We start from the raw sequence: 19,609 nt of genomic DNA, 5'->3' as shown, positions 1-19,609 counted from the left end.
AACGTCAACTTATAGGCAGATACAATTTAATGGTGCCTTCGTTCTTGTCATTTTAGAAATAACCCACATACCTGGATGACGTAGTGCACACACAATACATCACAACTTCCGGTAAAAGTGAGATTTTGCAACCTCTCTATTCTACACCAATAACTCATGGAAAAGTGCACTTTTGATGTCAAACCTTAAACATTAACAAACGTGTATTCGTGTATATATTTATTGTTGTAAAATAGCACAGTTCATCCGAGACTTATTTTTCCGGTGCATTTTGTTACTTTACTTCTTATTGCTTTCAAGTTGAAGCTGGCTCCGAGTAGGTTTATATTTTGCAATTAAATGATGTAAGGACAAGTGTGATGTTGTGTAAACATATACAAGGTTTAGCTGCATGTGAAATCCTGAGTGTTTTCATTGACAATTCCTGGGTAGTTACCCAATATATATTGATAAAGTGTTTTACATTTAAATGTACTTCTTTTCATTTGTCTTACTTGGTTGTTTGGGATGTCTTCGTTTGTGTAATCATTTTATCAAACATGTCAACATTTTGTCAGTAAATATTTTGAAATGTGTGTTAATCTCCAGTGTACACAACTTTTGTAAATAAATATATTTAAATGCATGTGTGATACATCTGTTTGATTGTACGCGATATGTCTCTCGATAGTGTCTTTTTGCGCCATTTAACCAGGCCAATTTGAACGTTTTGACAGACATGTTATGAATTGTTTTGATTGGAAAATACCTTACATGGAAACTGCCGTTGCTAAATTAACATAATACTGACTTTTGTTGTCTGAAGCGCTCTAAATAATTAACTCAAAATATCTCAATGTATATATAATCATATAAACATAGAAAGGTTCGAAACTTCATAACTTCAATTATTTAACATGAAACATTTAAGATGTCCTGTACGGATGTCTTTGAATTCTTAAGCACGCTTTACGAACACTACTCATCTGTTCAAACGCGCATTACAATAAAAAGGGTTTAAAGATGTATGCCCATTTTAGTTATTATATTTGACTGGAAACTCTCAATGATTTAATTTTATTGTATTTTAGTATAATTAGGAATTTTCAATGTTTGTTTCGGCATGATGATTTCTTTGATTATTGGGTTTTGATGGTCTTACACTTCAATTGTTGTAAGGTGGAGATAATTGTGAGAATAAGCTTAGTGCTACTATTTTCAGTCGGAATAACAACAATCATTGTAAGCATAAGAACGTAGTATGATATCCAATATAAATGGCAAACTAAAGAGCACAGTTGAAATAACAATGTTTATTGTAGGCATAATAATGTTAATGTAATTTCCATTAGAAATGGCTAAACAAACAAAAGGGCACGGTCGGAAAAAACAACTATTAATTGTAGGCATAAGTACGTAATGTAATTTCCCATAAAAATATTTACAAAAACAAAAGAGCTCTTGTTCATTACTTGTCAACGTTTCCTTAGATTTGATCGAAGAATTAAGAATATCCTTTTGAAAGATATCAAATACAATTACTTTTAAACAACCGTAACCTTCCTTAAAATTTAGAAGAAAGAATAAGGTAAGAACACTTCTGCGATCTATAATGTATACGGTATTTGTTGTTGGCATACTATGAAATATTAAAGGGGAATGATTTGTACAATAGCTCATGCTTATGTTTCATACTTGACACAAAAAACTATTTCGACCGGGACATACCCAATATCACAATTTACGAAGATCGAATCTGGCTTATGCTTCATATATTGTATATGATTGATACCATACATCTAGCTAATGATTCATACTTAATACACATATGATATGATTACTGGGCATACACAAAAACAACGCAATTAACGTATATCAGATATAGCTCTCTCTATATACGTAATAACGAAACTGTTTGATCTTTAACCAGAGGTGTACCTCCTGTATAGGAACGATAAAGACAAAGACGGAATTAATCTCTCAAACGGGGGCATAATCCAAAAAGGGTCGGTAGCTTCCTATACTACCCGCAAACTATCTTAGATCTAAATCGTCTTGTTTCTACATTTAAAAACAAAACTAAACATAAATGCAAACAAAATATGCTCAAAAACATTCGAAACAATTTAAATGTCAATATAACATAACGTTACCTCTCCTTTGAATTGTTTTTAATTAACATAAATAATGTTTTTATCTAATCCAATTTAATTGCTGTGATATAACAGACATACAAATGAAAAAAAAATAACCTACTTAAAATATGCAAGCTTATCTTGTTGAATGTTTCTTTACCTTTGGAATATGTGCATGTTGTGTTATTAGTATTTTGTTGAGTGTCGGTTGAGATTTGGAATGTATGCCTGTTGTGTTTTTGATATATCGTTGAGTGACGGCTGACATATTATGTGTTTCTGTTACGGTATCTCATTGAGTGTCTTTAAGGCTTTTAAATGTGTGCCTGTTGTAATATTACCTTCTCGTTAAATGTCCGTAAGGCTTTGGAACGTGTGCTTGATGTGGTATTAATATCTCGTTGAGTGTCTGAAGGGCTTTCAATTGTGTACCCGTTGTATTAATAGTCCCTTGTTGAGAGTCGGTTGAGCTTTGTTATTGTGCCTGGTGTATTGTCAGTCTCTAGAGTGTCATTTAGGCTTTTAAATGTATGCTTCTTGTGTGATTAGTCTCTCGTTGAGTGTCGTTCGGGCTTTGTTACGGATGTTTATTGCGGTATAAGGCTCTCGTTTAGTGTCTGTTAGGCCTTGTTATGTGTCTACTGTTTTAATAGTATCGCACTGAGTGTCGATTGGGCTTTGTTATGTGTGCCTGCTGAGTTATTTGTCTCTCTTGAGTGTCTGTTTAGCTTTGGAATATGTGCCTGTTGTGGTATTATTCTCTCGTTGAGTGTCGGTTGGGCTTTGGATATGTGTGTCTGTTGTGTTATTTGTCTCTCGTTGAGTGTCGGTTGGGTTATGGATATGTGTGTCTGTTGTGTTATTTGTCTCTCGTTGAGTGTCGGTTGGGCTTTGGATATGTGTGTCTGTTGTGTTATTTGTCTCTCGTTGAGTGTCGGTTGGGTTTTGGATATGTGTGTCTGTTGTGTTATTTGTCTCTCGTTGAGTGTCGGTTGGGCTTTGGATATGAGTGTCTGTTGTGTTATTTGTCTCTCGTTGAGTGTCGGTTGGGCTTTGGATATGAGTGTATGCTGTGTTATTTGTCTCTCGTAGAGTGTCGGTTGGGCTTTTATATGTTATTGTTGTGGTATCTGTATCTCGTTGTTTGTGGTACATTAAAGCTAAATCCAAAATAGCAGGGTGAGTTCCGGGATGCCCTCAGTTTAACATATTAAGAATGCTATTTCAGATTGATATTTTGTTTATGTCTGAGTGATGCACATAATTTATAGTTGGTATGCTTTAAATTCAGTCCAATACCTGCACTCAGACAGACGAAAATAATAATAATTCTCAGATATTAAATAGATGGAGTTGGAACTTGCTGTCTTCCGGTCTGATGCAACATGGATTTATTGAATAATAAACGGTTTCAAAACTTCAATGTGAGATGATTTTCTGAGGAAAAAGCGACATATCTTTTGCATTGTTTAAATCAATTGGGTTTGAACTGAATTTAAAGGAAATGTATGGTTGTCATATACATTCGAACCTCGTTATGTCGACTTTTTCGGGACCTAGTGAAAAAAAAGTCGAGATAATGAAAAGTCGATTCATCCGAATTACAAAATATATCACCAATCCCAACACGTTTAAGAATTGGATTGTACGATGTATACATCCACAATTGAACGGTCTTATTAAATATTTTTTTCGTGAAAACAGCAAACTTATTATTGAAAAATAAAGTGAAACAAAAAAAAATTATTTGTGTCAAATTTATTTCTTTTACGTTTATGAATCACACAAAACACATATAAAACCACAATTGCATACATTTGTACATTGTAAGATTTTATACCGGGTACTTCTCTGAATTGGTCGACCAGAGCAGTGAAACTATCATTTGACGTTTTGAAGTTATTCCCTCTGTTTCCATTCGGGATTGATATCTAATCAATAAAATGTTCATGTTTTATACAATACCAAAGAGTTTGACCAATATATGTCTCTTTAATTAAACACATAAACAAACAACTTTAATTTTTCGCACTTACCAATTACATTTTTGTATCCCCCAATTATGACAGTTTGTTATATTGACACGCACGGTATTTTGCGACATGCCGCAAACTGTCATGAATATTTTCACACATACGTCTCGATCTACTGTTCGACATAAAGAACATAGGAATTGTGTGAAATTCGCCCATTGGGACAGAAAAACGAGGTCGACATAGCGAAAAAGTCGAGATAAAAAAATCGATACAAACAGATTTATTTTATATAGAATAAGAAGGAATAAATTTGGGACCGGAAAAAAGTCGACATAACCGGAAAGTCGACTTATCCGATGTCGACATAGCGAGGTTCGACTGTACGTGAAACGCTAGAAAATGCATTTTCCATTCTAAAATGTTTTCAGTCTGCATTGAATGTATTGGGAAATGAGTAAGTAGTGTGTATCATTGTCTGTTAAGCTTTTAAATGAGTGTTTGTTATGTTATTAATCTCTCATTGAGTGCCTGTTTGGTTTTGTTATGAGTGCCAGCTGTGTTATTAGCTCCTCATTGAGGTTCTGTTAGGCGTTGTCATGTGTTTGCTCTGTTATTAGTCTCAAGTTGTGTGTCTGTTAGGCTTTGATATGTTTGCCTGTTGTGATATTAGTCTCTCATTGAGAGTCTGTTAGGCTTTGTTATGTGTGCCTGTTGTGTTATTAGTATCTTGTTGAGTGTCTGTTACGCTTTGTTATGTTTGCCTGTTGTGTAATTAATCTCTTATTGAGTGTCTGTTAGTCTTTGTTATGTTTGCCTGTTTTTTATTTGTCTCTTGTTGAGTGTCTTTGGGCTTTGATATGTGTGCCTGTTGTGTTATTATGTGTCTTTTAGGCTTTGTGGTGTGTGCCTGTTGTGTTATTAGTCTCTTATTGAGTGTCTGTTAGCCTTTGTTATGTTTGCCTGTGGTGTTATTAGTATCTTGTTGAGTGTCTGTTACGCTTTGTTACGTGTGACTGTTGTGTTTTTTGTGTCTTGGTGAGTGTCTTTTAGGCTTTGTTATGTTTGCCTGTTGTGTTATTAGTCTCTTGTTGAGTGTCTGTTACGCTTTGTTATGTGTGCCTGTTGTGATATTTGTCTCTTGTTGTGTGTATTTTAGGCTTTGTTATGTGTGCCTGTTGTGTTATTATGTGTTTTTTAGGCTTTGTTGTGTGTGCCTGTTGTGTTATTAGTCTCTTATTGAGTGTCTGATAGTCTTTGTTATGTTTGCCTGTTGTGTTATTAATCTCTTATTGAGTGTCTGTTAGTCTTTGTTATGTTGCCTGTTGTGTTATTTGTCTCTTGTTGAGTGTCTTTTAGGCTTTGTTATGTTTGCATGTTGTGTTATTTGTCTATTGTTGAGTGTCTTTTAGGTTTTGTTATGTTTGCCTGTTGTGTTATTTGTCTCATGCTGAGTGTCTTTTAGGCTCTGTTATGTTTGCCTGTTGTGTTATTTGTCTCTTGTTGAGTGTTTTTTAGGCTTTGTTATGTTTACCTGTTGTGTTATTTGTCTCTTGTTGAGTGTCTTTTAGGCTTTGTTATGTTTGTCTGTTGTGTTATTTGTCTCTTGTTGAGTGTCTTTTAGGCTTTGTTATGTTTGTCTGTTGTGTTATTTGTCTCTTGTTGAGTGTCTTTTAGGCTTTGTTATTTGTGCCTGTTGTGTTATTATGTGTCTTTTAGGCTTTCTTGTGTGTACATGTAGTGTTATTTGTCTATTATTGAGTGTCTTTTAGGCTTTGTTATATTTGCCTGTTGTGTTATTAGTCTCTTGTTGAATGTCTTTTAGGCTTTGTGATGTTTGCCTGTTGTGTTATTTGTCTCTTGTTGAGTGCCTTTTAGGCTTTGTTATGTTTGACTCTTGCTTTATTTTTCTTTTGGTGAGTGTCTTTAAGGCTTTGTTATGTTTGCCTGTTGTGTTATTTGTCTCTTGTTGAGTGCCTTTTACGCTTTGTTATGTTTGCCTGTTGTGTTATTTGTCTCTTGTTGAGTGTCTTTTACGCTTTGTTATGTTTGCCTATTGTGTTATTTGTCTCTTGTTGAGTGTCTGTTACGCTTTGTTATGTTTGCCTGTTGTGTTATTTGTCTCTTGGTGAGTGTCTTTTAGGCTTTGGTATGTTTGCCTGTTGTGTTATTTGTCTCTCGTTGAGTGTATTTTAGGCTTTGTTATGTTTACCTGTTGTGTTATTTGTCTCTTGTTGAGTGTCTTTTAGGCTTTGTTATGTTTGACTCTTGCTTTATTTTTCTTTTGGTGAGTGTCTTTAAGGCTTTGTTATGTTTGCCTGTTGTGTTATTAGTCTCTTGTTGAGTGTCTTTAATCTTTGTGATGTTTGCCTGTTGTGTTATTTGTCTCTTGTTGAGTGTCTTTTAGGCTTTGTTATGTTTGACTCTTGCTTTATTTTTCTTTTGGTGAGTGTCTTTAAGGCTTTGTTATGTTTGCCTGTTGTGTTATTTGTCTCTTGTTGAGTGTCTTTTAAGCTTTGTTATGTTTGCCTGTTGTGTTATTTGTCTCTTGTTGAGTGTCTGTTACGCTTTGTTATGTTTGCCTGTTGTGTTATTTGTCTCTTGGTGAGTGTCTTTTAGGCTTTGGTATGTTTGCCTGTTGTGTTATTTGTCTCTCGTTGAGTGTATTTTAGGCTTTGTTATGTTTGCCTGTTGTGTTATTTGTCTCTTGTTTAGTGTCTTTTACGCTTTGTTATGTTTGCCTGTTGTGTTATTTGTCTCTTGGTGAGTGTCTTTTAGGCTTTGTTATCTTTGCCTGTTGTGTTATTTGTCTCTCGTTGAGTGTATTTTAGGCTTTGTTATGTTTGCCTGTTGTGCTATTTGTCTCTTGTTGAGTGTCTGTTACGCTTTGTTATGTTTGCCTGTTGAATTATTTGTCTCTTGGTGAGTGTCTTTTAGGCTTTGTTATGTTTGCCTGTTGTGTTATTTGTCTCTCGTTGAGTGTATTTTAGGCTTTGTTATGTTTGCCTGTTGTGTTATTTGTCTCTTGTTGAGTGTCTGTTACGCTTTGTTATGTTTGCCTGTTGTGTTATTTGTCTCTTGTTGAGTGTATTTTAGGCTTTGTTATATTTGCCTGTTGTGTTATTTGTCTCTTGTTGAGTGTCTTTTACGCTTTGTTATGTTTGCCTGTTGTGTTATTTGTCTCTTGTTGAGTGTCTTTTAGGCTTGGTTATGTTTGCCTGTTGTGTTATTTGTCTCTTGTTGAGTGTCTTTAACGCTTTGTTATGTTTGCCTTGCCTGTTGATTTATTAGTCTCTCATTGAGAATCTGTTAGGCTTTGTTATGTTTGCCTTGCCTGTTGATTTATTAGTCTCTCATTGAGAATCGGTTAGGCTTTGTTATGTTTGCCTTGCCTGTTGATTTATTAGTCTCTCGTTGAGAGTCTGTTAGGCTTTGTTATGTTTGCATTGTCTGTTGATTTATTAGTCTCTCATTGAGAGTCTGTTAGGCTTTGTTATGTTTGCCTTGCCTGTTGATTTATTAGTCTCTCATTGAGAGTCTGTTAGGATTTGTAATGTTTGCCTTGCCTGTTGATTTATTAGTCTCTCATTGAGAGTCTGTTAGGCTTTGTAATGTTTGCCTTGCCTGTTGATTTATTAGTCTTCTATTGAGAGTATGTTAGGCTTTGTAATGTTTGCCTTGCCTGTTGATTTGTTAGTCTTTCATTGAGAGTCTGTTAGGCTTTATTATGTTTGCCTTGCCTGTTGATTTATTAGTCTCTCATTGAGAGTCTGTTAGGCTTTGTTATGTTTGCCTTGCCTGTTGTTTTATTAGTCTCTCATTGAGAGTCTGTTAGGCTTTGTTATGTTTGCCTTGCCTGTTGATTTATTAGTCTCTCATTGAGTGTCTGTTGGGCTTTTTTATGGGTGCATGTTGTGTTATATGTATCTCATTGAGTGTCTGTTAGAGGTTGTTATGTGTGTCTGCTGTGTAAATTGGTTTGTTGTTAAGTGTCGGTTAGGCTATGGATATGTGTGGTTGTTATACTATTAGTCTCTCATTGGATGTTGGTTAAAATAGGCCCAATATGTATCTCAACAATATCCTAGGCAATAAAGTATAAGTCTCTGTATTTGTTATTGTATACATGTTATATTTGTTAATAACAATAATTGTTGTTGGCATCACGGGTTCTTTTCTATCCCTGAGTGATATATTGTTCATCAATAGTGTTAGCGCAATTGTGTTGGAGATGTTTAACCATTGTGCCATCTAACGCTGTGTTGGTTGTTTTATCAGTATGCTATCTTACGCTGTGGGGATGTTTCATTAGTGTGTTATCATACGTTATGGGGGAGGGGATTTGATAAAAAAAGTTTTACATTGTCTTTTTCTACATGGTATGAATGAACGTTACGTTTCAAATATTGCCTTAGACAGTATTATTTAATCTTTCTCGTCCTTGTCAATCAGTCATTCTGATGTAAAAATATGTTGGTATGTATGGACTCCATAAATACATCATTTGAACAATAATAACTGCCGAGGCGGGCTTTCACATATAACTATCTTAAATGGTCCAAACGCTTCTTAGATGATTCTGGCATTTTGTGTACCCACAGTTATAGATAAAAATAGTAAAACCAAACAGATCCAACATTGCAATGTCAGCAAGTAATTGGTTGAGGAGACTAGCAGTGAGTAATAAACGTCGACAATATATTAGTCCATGATACCTTAGAGGTTTCAACGTCTGACGAGTATTGGATTACAGATAGTATCTGTTTTGTTTGAATTGTACTGAATTTATTTAGTTGTTATTATATTATGTATACCTTAAAAATGTGCATTCGTCTAGTTGTTTTTTATAGAGACACTTTCATGATCGTATTGTAAAACCTACTAAACCCTGAAGTGTTATGACGTCATTGTCTATTTCGATATTATGCTTTGATTTAATTTTGCAAAGTTATTTAGCCAATGAATCAAGACGGCAAAATTATGGACTATTATCTTATACTGGCGTATGTTGTCAATGACATTTCCTTAGCTGCATCATTAATGGGTATTTTAAATAGTGGTCAAAAACTATTTAAAATATAAAAATGAAAGCACCTGCTCGCGATTTAAGTTTATCTATATATATTTCATCGAAATTTAGGCAAGCTCTTTTTAAGTCATAGGATTAGTTTCTATTCAAACAAATTACGCTATGTGACAAATATTGCAGATAAAAGGCTGACATGCCAAGTATCACTGCATAAAATGTAAATGATTAATCGAAAAGTCTGACAAAAAAATGTATCCGTAAAATTGCCAACCTTGTTATCTTGAGTTCTATGACGTCATTAGTCAACCGAGAAAAATTGTATGCCTTGTTATATTGAGCAATTTTAATTCATTTGTATTCAAGATGACCTTAAAACGTTTTTTAGGAAAATTCTTTTGTAGAACTGCAAATTGTTCATTGTTTGGAAATGTTACACTGCGCTCACGTTCACCTCAAAATCAGCGCGCACAGGGTTGGGATACAAATACGAAGACGTCATACCAAACTGCCGTTACGTTCGCTTACAATTTGGTGCGCATTTCTGGATACAAAACTACAATTAAATGTCATTTTATATCCTTCTTTAGTAGGGATGCAAACGAATATTCAAATATTCGAATATTTGATCAAACGTTTGGTATTCGAATGTCAAAATCGATATTCGAATATTCGATTTTTTGTTGTTGAATAAATAAAATAATATACCTTTTGCTTACAACTCTATTGTTGTGTATAAAGTTCAATTTTCTTGTTTTTACAACGACTTGCCAATAATGCCAGAGGTGTGAATGTGCTGACAATACACTGAACACGCGTCATGTGTCATTAAGGGACATATCGTCCGGTACTAGAAAAAGTCCCCGTAATAGTACCATAACTGGCTATTAGACATGTGACATCAGCAATTTTAATTAGTTTAGGTAAACTGTATGGTATAGCGTTACATGATATTTTTCCTCTATTTATGTATGTTAAAAGAGTAAAAATCCACATATTTTTTGTTCTATTATTTTACTAGTTCCCGAGTTGGTTTGGTCTTTCCATAGTTATAGTTAGTACGGGTCAAACCCTGAACGAGGCTGCGCGTTCTACGAAAGACCCACCATTGAAGCATACCGCCACTTGACCAGGAATTCATCTATTTTCACATTGTTAACAAATATAAAGACAGTGGAATTTTGTTTTTGATTGTTCAAAATGTATTGCTTTTTTCTTTCTAAAAATGGGGATTTTCAGAGACTCATTTGAGGAAATCAATGTCCACCCGGCGCGTACTGACTAAGACAAAGTAGGGTTAAAATGCTCCCTCTACTACTTAAGTGAATAATAATAACAGTTTACTACAAATTCAAAAATATGTATTTTGGTAATCAAATATTCGAATATTCGATCGAAAGAATTACCGAATATTCGAGTATCAGTTTTGCCATTCGTTTGCGTCCCTATTTTTTAGAGATACAACAAAAATAAAATTGCTGATTTCAGTGTAAGATCTCCAAAACATTTCACCTTGTTTCACTCGTGAAATATTACTCGTTGGTCCTCACTCAGTAAAATATATTGCGATTGAACAATGAATCAAACAAATTCCCCCTCTTTAATACCATGTTATACTTGTGAAAACGCAACTTTCAACATATGCTAAATGACAAAAAGCATACAATAAGAAATTGTATGATCATATTTGAAGTGAAAGAGTAATCTGTTTCCTAGACAACAATATTTAATCAGAACTTACTTTGCTGATATTAGAAATGTTAATGGATATTTGATTTGATTTTTTGTCTGTATAATCCTGTGAAATAAAATTCTTTGAACATGTTTGCATGTAAGTGCAGGAGAAATGACAATACTATTGTGTTTCAACTAATAAACGTTAGAAATACTGTGAAGAAATATTCTAGAAACGTTTTCCTGGGTAGGAAGTAGCACTGATGACAGCAATAACTCCGTTATTCTTTTTTAAATATCCTAATCATGTTATACACCAGTTATAGTTATGGTTATGTAAAACAAACTCAAATACTAGTCAACCAAGATTATAAATTGAAAATTGAAACATATGTTTTGTTTATTTTTTATTTCAAAAACATCGGTTTAATTTAAGAAAACAACCTAAATGTACATGCCATGCATTTTACTTAACAACATACTGCCAAGATGCCTCTCTCTTAAGTTTCTGGTAAGGAATTATCAATGAGTGGTGTATTATAACCGAATACGTGCTTTGTTTATTATTGTTTTATGGACTCATATTTGGAGTGTTCTTAGAAGGAGATGACTGCTTTGAGAAAAAGCTTAGTGCTGCTATATTAAGTCAATGAAACAACATATATTGCAGGCATAAGAAAGATATGCAATTAGCAATATAAATGTATTTACAAATAAAAGAGCATTTGCTAATTGCACTGTTAATATTTCCTTAGATTGGAGGTAATCATTTGGGAAGATGTTATATAAAATTATTTGATGGAATTTTACTTTGAGTGATTTTTGGAAGCAAGAGTAAGAGTAAAAATAAAGAAACTATATATATTGACTACATACCTTGGTTTTGGACTGAATTTGGAAATTGAATTGGCATGCTACGTTAAGTACTTTTGATGAGGGTGTGGTTTGTTTGTTGTGTTTGTATTTGTGTATTTGGTGTTAACATGTTTTGTCTCTAGTTTTTTGTCATTTGGGCCCTTGTGCCCCTAAAAGGAGTGTGTTTTTGAATGTACAATAATACAATGACAAGTCCAGAAGTCAAAATTTCAAAATCAAACCCTGTTAAATGCATAAGGCATGGGCCCAAACGGCAATGAACTAGAGGCCAACACGTAAAAACGCCACATACACAAATACAAGCACCATAAACAGACCATAAACGCTTCAAAATAGCTTAACCGATCGATACCTCTATCGAATACTATATAACTATAAATACAAATATGATACATTGTGGTGCGTACACAGTGGCAACAGCAAATACAATTTACCGCTGTGTGGAGTTTGACAATGTACCAATCATGTTTGCTCTACAGACGGTAGTGTATTCCTTATATGAGCGTTTGAGCCAACGTGCCCAAAGCTCTCTTTAACCTTTGACATAAAGCCATTGGTTTATAGTATTGCATTTTCAATAAAAATGTAATTTTGACTGCATGATCACCCCGTGTTCAACATTAAAATTTGTATTCCATGATTTGTTAAATAGATCACAAATAATTCATTTGAATATAACAGTTGTTAAAAATATCAATACAAATTGAAAGCAATGTTAGTGTTGTAAATTGTATTTTGTCCAATGGGCTGGCAGTAATCAAATTGTTCTTATATTTATCTCGGTAAATCAGCATACATTAAACAGTATTAAACATATCAATTATTCAATTGTAATGCACATGTGCAACATACTGCACGTAGATGAGTGGTTTTATCTACATCATTCGGGAATGTTGGGATACGTGTGTGGTTGTGCACATAAACTAGGTTAATCCCCCAGTAAAATTACATTTGCTGATAATTCGAAGCATGTACCCAACAATCCTTGATAAACATCTCTAATTTCATACACTTTGAATGACGTATGTTGCTGGTGGATGCTTGTGTGTTGCTGTTCGGTATGTTTTGCTTTGGCCCCGTACAATTGAATGGTGTTTATGTTTAAGCTTTCGGCTACTGGACTCGTTTATGTAGTTTTCTTTTCATACCAATATGGTCAAAACTGACATATTACAGGGACATTTTTGGAAGATAAAAAGGAGGAACATTGTATTGTTTGGTTAATCTAGAATATTCGTTGTATAGGAAGTTTCATCATGAATTACTTGCTAACGACTTTTTTAGCTTTGAAATTCAGATATGTGTTTTCAATTTATGGAAAATTGTGTTGTTTTATATTATTTTTTTTTTTTTAATTCGGAGGTTTTGAATTTGAGGTATTTTGCCAGAACAAATAAATATTATAATATAAAGAGCAATATTTGTAATTGTAATTACGTAACCTTTGATTGATATAATATCACTTGATTTGCAACATGAACTTAAATTTCTACGTTGTTTACAAGTTGTATTTTTAGTATAGGTTATTTATTTACATTTTTTATCTATTACAATAATAATAGAATACATGTATATATAAGTATATTATGTGTTGCGTATATATTTTAGGCATGTTTAATGTGCACATTAAATACATTATATATGGTAGTAGTAAATGCAATGTGTAACACGGTAATTCTGTCACTGATTCATTTAAATAGTTAAAATAAATTAACGATTAAAACAACAAATATGTGTAAAAAACGGAGCTGTCTGTTTCACTACAATATAGCAAAATATATTTATATAATAACGCAGCGCTCTATTTCAGTGCATCATAGGTCGGCAGAGGTGTTGTTGCTCTATTTCAGTGCATCATAACTCGGCAGAGGTGTTGTTGCTCTATTTCAGTGCATCATAGCTCGACAGAGGTGTTGCTGTTGCTGGTTTACCTCTCTAGTTGAAGGTGCACGCTCTCCTGAAGCAGTCTGTTTTGTTCCAGGAGATTTCGAATATTGGCATTTGTACCCATCTCATGTTCATGTGCATCCTCAGTTTGAGTGACAAACGTTGTATTTGTTCCCGTACCAATGGCTCCATACATAATAAAAACTCTGAAGATTATAAACATGAACACCAAAATAGCGACTATAAGTGCATACACTACACATGCAATATACGTTAACACCGAGTGTCAATATGCAGAGGGCAATTATTACACCAGAGAGTGCTTCGACTTCATATCATGTCTTCATATCCCGTCGGGTTGTCAAAGGAACCACCTCCACTAATTCCCCCAATGCTGGCTAGAATCGCACCAGTGAAACAGCCGATATCTAGGAGCATTGACAGAAAATAGCGCCGACTGATCTAAAAGAACGGCAATCAATATTTTCGACAGTGTAAATGTAACACACCAGGAAAGGTTAAACTTAAAACATCGTTATCTATCCCTCATGGATATGCATCAAAGCATTAAATGAGAAGTATATGGATACGGCTAGTAGTTAAACAATTCAAAGTACCGGTATAAAGGCACAAGGTTAAGGTCCAACCGACACTTACTAGGTACATACAACACAGAAACCAGCACAGACAGACAATACAGAAACCAGCACAGAGAGACAACACAGAAACCAGCACAGACAGACAACACAGAAACCAGCACAGACAGACAACACAGAAACCAGCACAGACAGACAGACAACACAGAAACCAGCACAGACAGACAACACAGAAACCAGCACAGACAGACAACACAGAAACCAGCACAGACAGACAACACAGAAACCAGCACAGACAGACAACACAGAAACCAGCACAGACAGACAACACAGAAACCAGCACAGACAGACAATACAGAAACCAGCACAGACAGACAATACAGAAACCAGCACAGACAGACAACACAGAAACCAGCACAGACAGACAACACATAAACCAGCACAGACATACAACACAGAAACCAGCACAGACATACAACACGAAACCAGCACAGACAGACAACACAGAAACCAGCACAGACAGACAACACAGAAACCAGCACAGACAGACAACACAGAAACCAGCACAGACAGACAACACAGAAACCAGCACAGACAGACAACACAGAAACCAGCACAGACAGACAACATAGAAATTGGGCCAACCCTCTAAATTTTCAATACTTTCCACTCCCTATTTCTCTCTTTATCATGCCATCATTTCCGATTTCGCCGCCTTTAGCAGCAATCTTTGCATATATCATAACGTGAACCAGGCCCTGTAAAGAATCGCGTCAAAATATAATAAAATATAATAAAAAAAGTTCAGTATAATAAAATCTAAAGTTTCCAGTGTGAAATAATCATATAATAGCTTTGAATTACTGACTGCCATTTAAAGTAAGGTAGAGGATCTACATAAAATATCATCAACTTCGTGGTTGAATAGTTAGACGTGATAGCCTGAATATGTTTATAAGAATGTGTATAGCTTGCGTTTATGTGCCGAACATTTGCCCACAGGTCAAATTTGGCCCCGTGTGTAAACATCTCAACGTGGACAAATTTGCCCTGTAATATGTTTTGGACGCATTTGAATTGAAATTGAGAAATTCAGATATGTTTTTAACAAAATGCCAAAAGTTTGTGTTTAAAGGTACATTAGAGATAATGATAATGGTAATAATACTTACGTATCATATCAATATATGAAGTTAATACCACTTACCGATAGTATGTTGCCGTAATTTCAGCAAAAACATAACGAAATGTGTGATGTTAGGACATTTTAACAATGTCATTCTGTCAGAAAACATTTAATACACACTTTTGGTGCATATAGTTCTGATGAAATTCAGGTACATATTAATCGTGATATATACGATTTTTCAACCAAATAATTGTTTGAAATGTGTCTGTGTGTGTTATTCTTCTTCACGAATATTGCAATATTACATGTTATATGTTTTGAGATGAAACGTTATAAGAATGAGTTTATTAAGACATTTTTGCCATACATCGTCAGTGACTGAGAATATTTTTATATAAATATGTATATGTGATAATATGATACGACGCTTTTCTAGTAACCTGTATCACATCTATTTCGTTGTGTAAACACCTAACGGGTACCTGTTTACTCACCAAAGTAGACGTGATGTAGGTCACAAGGAAAAACGTGCTTTAGTAATATTCCATTCCTTATGTACCTTTCTTATCATTATTTTTTATTTTTATTTTGCAATTTAATTTTAATTTACCGTTATCTGGCTTACGTCCAGATAAATACTGTGCGTATAAATATTGTTTTTCAAGATGAAAACTTTTTTTCACGTTTATGAGCAAAATACGAAGAAAATGTTTAATATCTCAGCAAAAAAAAAATTGCTAATGCAAAACAATAATGAATTGTCACAGCACAACAATAACAAAGATAAATACAACTTATTTGACGAGTATACATAAATCGTCTTTCCGTAAAGACATAATGTAGCCCTTTTAATAAAGTGAATGTGTGCAGGGTTTTTGGACAATCATTATAAAACAAATATTCATAACTAAATGAACTTCGTGAGTCAATCGCTATCACTATCGATGACGCTTTATCGTCTTCTTTGTTGTATTGGTAAGTTGCTCATATTTATGATTATGTTACAATACATGATCTTCGAATTGGCAAACAACTAGTTGCCGAGACAGATCAGACGTGTTCCCTGCTTCGTGCTTAGCCTCATGTTTCTTTGAAAACCATGTTCATGAATAATTTCTTGCAACTGGTGACGTGAGATAGATATATAGATCATTCTTTATTTCCTCCTTTAATATTTTCTGAAATTTGACAGGATTTAGCAGATTTTTGTCACGCTATTCTAGCGACTCGAAAGTAGTTCCTAGAATTATACACCGTACTAGAATGATAAGTTACACGTTATTCTAGCGACTCGAATGTAGTTCCTTAAATAATACACCGTACTTGAATGATAAGTAACACGCTATTCTAGCGACTAGAAAGTAATTCCTAGAATTATAGGCCGTACTAGAATGATAAGTTACACGCTATTCTAGCGACTAGAAAGTAGTTCCTAGAATTATACACCGTACTAGAATAATAAGTTACACGCTATTTTAGCAACTCGAAAGTAGTTCCTGGAATTATACACCGTACTAGAATGATACGTTATCCAAAAATGACAGTATGGTGATACCAATTTTTTAGTACGGCTTGTTGTATTTTCACTCTTGGATATGGAAATAAAAACTAAAAGACATATAATGAAACACATTAAAGGAACATACTTGAACATTATGTTTCATCATTTCTGACTGATAATGCATCAAATGTGTTTAAATGTAGATGTAGAATATATCTAAAGTATTAATATGAGTCGGATATTATATACAGCCATTTAACGAGATACTATCATTCACACTTAATACGCTTATTCAACTTCGATAAAAAAACGACAAAGTGATTTCGATTACTTCAGGAATGTAGTAGACTGTAGTTGTATTACTTAAATAAAGTTGCAAAATAAAATTGAAAAGCAACACATTATGTAATGTTGAAACAAAATTGAACACAAATGTTTCCTTTGGGAACTCTTCATACTTTATGGATTTAAGTGTGACGACGAGGCGGAATTGATTCGTTGTATATACAATTCAACAAAATCAGGCAAACATGAGCTTAAAACGCGCTAAAGCTGGCAGTGTCAGAATGGCAGAATGAGTGTCAAATTTGACAACGTCACTTCAGAGGTTAAACCATATAAATGCGTAAGATTGAAAGGGATGCAAACGAAAAAGGTATTTTAAGAGGGATTGCTAGTTATCAAAAGCCTGTGTAGACTTACGAACGAAGCAGCAAAGTTTTTACTTTCAACTGTTGTGAATACTGTATGAATATTTTGGCATGGACATAAAAAGGATTCGTTTATTTAAGAAATGAAATGTATCAAATTACAAAAATAAGTCATAGCATTCAAAACATTGAACGTGTCACATAAACAATGTTAATAAAGCGAATACTTGGTATTTCTTTGTAATAACGTCTCAAATTAGATAAATAAATTTTACAATAACGTCTTTGTCACACATCCAATGAACCATCAAACGATTTCAAATGATCTGTAATCAACAACAACACCATTATTTTCACCATATATAAATATTCATATTGACAGATAATTGAATTCTACAGCGCACAATATTAATAGCAGAACGATTTGATCCAATGTTTAGCGAACGCCCGAGTTATCTCTTATCAATATTATCTCAACAATTCATTGAGATAAATGAGTTTGTGCAAATAAAATAAGGGGGCTAAAGCGCACATTGAGATACCATTATGTGAGCACATTTTTTTAGAATGATAGCATACCCACTTTTAAACCAAGTTCCCTTAAACGAGTTAAATAAAGCATTACATAAATGACTAAAAGAACTTGAGTGAAATATTTCCGGATAGGCTTTACAAGTAGTGTTTCTCCTTGAAAAAATCACCGTTCTATTAACCCCATTGCAAGCTAGCAGTTATATTCCAATACTCAAATAAATATCCCAGCCCTGGTATATTTGGACTATGAGTAGTGTTTGCTATGTCCTATTTACACCATTAAAAGCCAGCAGTTATGTTCCTATACTCAAATATATATTTCAGTCTCGCCTATTTGAAATATGAGAAATGACAATTATAATGTTTTCAATGATGCGTCTTAGTTGTTTTCTATCATGTTGGATCTAAATATATTCAGAATAATATGCCGATTGAATACTATTTAAACATGACAGAAATATCCTCGTCAGTCTCCGTTACCAAGATTGACCAATAAGAACAACTGAACCCACATATTTCAATCAGTAACGAAGACATATACATAATACCATTGCGCAATACAAAACCTTCATGAAGACTGGGACATATTCAAAACGTATCAAAATCAATCGGCCTACTTTAATGGCTGCAGAAGATCATTGTTTCTTTAATACTGCTTTACCTGTTGCACTTGTGATGAACCAATCACCCTCTACGATATAAAATAATTCAACGCCATGATGAGCATTTGACAGGACTATTTATGGTTGCTGCACACACTGTATGCAGTTTGAATTGTAAACGAGCAAATTTCAGTCCTGTTGTCTTCCACAACTTGAGAGACTACGGATGCCGTATCATTTTGCAAACGGTGCGAATATTAAAAGACATAGCAAATATCTTGTCATCAACATTTTAGCGTTAATTTGTTCCGTTTAATTCAATTGACAGCTTGCAATTCATGACAGAAAATGGGGTGACATTGGGTGGCAATCAATGTCTAGAAAATGTATTATGAGTTTTATCCAAAGAGGGATAGTGCTGGTATTGTTATTCGAAGTGTGTGGTTTACAACCAATACATGCACTCTGGTTACATTAATACACAAACTTAAATAATTAAAACAAATACCACCAATAAATTTCTTTAATCAGATCTCAAGACGTTTGGATTGCAATATGTTCATCGCATAAGACTTGAACACTCTATAATACTTAATAATATAAGTGAGTCTTCAAGTATGCATTTTTTTAATAATTCAAAAAACGGTTGAATGACAAAATACAATTTAGACCCATTAAACCGCTATCGTTATAATGGTTTATATTTTCACCTCAACTTCCATTCCTTAAATGAACGTCATTTCGGCAATTGCGTTCATCAAACTCTCAAATACCCTGTATCTCTACATTCCCTTACATAAGATCAGATCGGCAAAACAAAATGCATGTTGAGGACACAGATATATCTCCCTTTTTCAAAGTAGGTTAAATTAGTACACAGTCGAGAAATATTAAATATTTCAGTATATTAAATTGTTCCAGTTTATTTTATTTTATGCAAGAAAGACAACTGTTCTAATCTTATACAGAGTATACATAAACTTTTCATCACTAATTGTTTTCCCCTTAATCACAACATGTAATTGTAAACCCTACAAAAGAGTCGAA

Source organism: Mya arenaria, chromosome 16 (assembly GCF_026914265.1).
Source record: "Mya arenaria isolate MELC-2E11 chromosome 16, ASM2691426v1".
Lineage (NCBI taxonomy): Eukaryota > Metazoa > Mollusca > Bivalvia > Myida > Myidae > Mya > Mya arenaria.
This window is presented reverse-complemented; position numbering follows the sequence as displayed.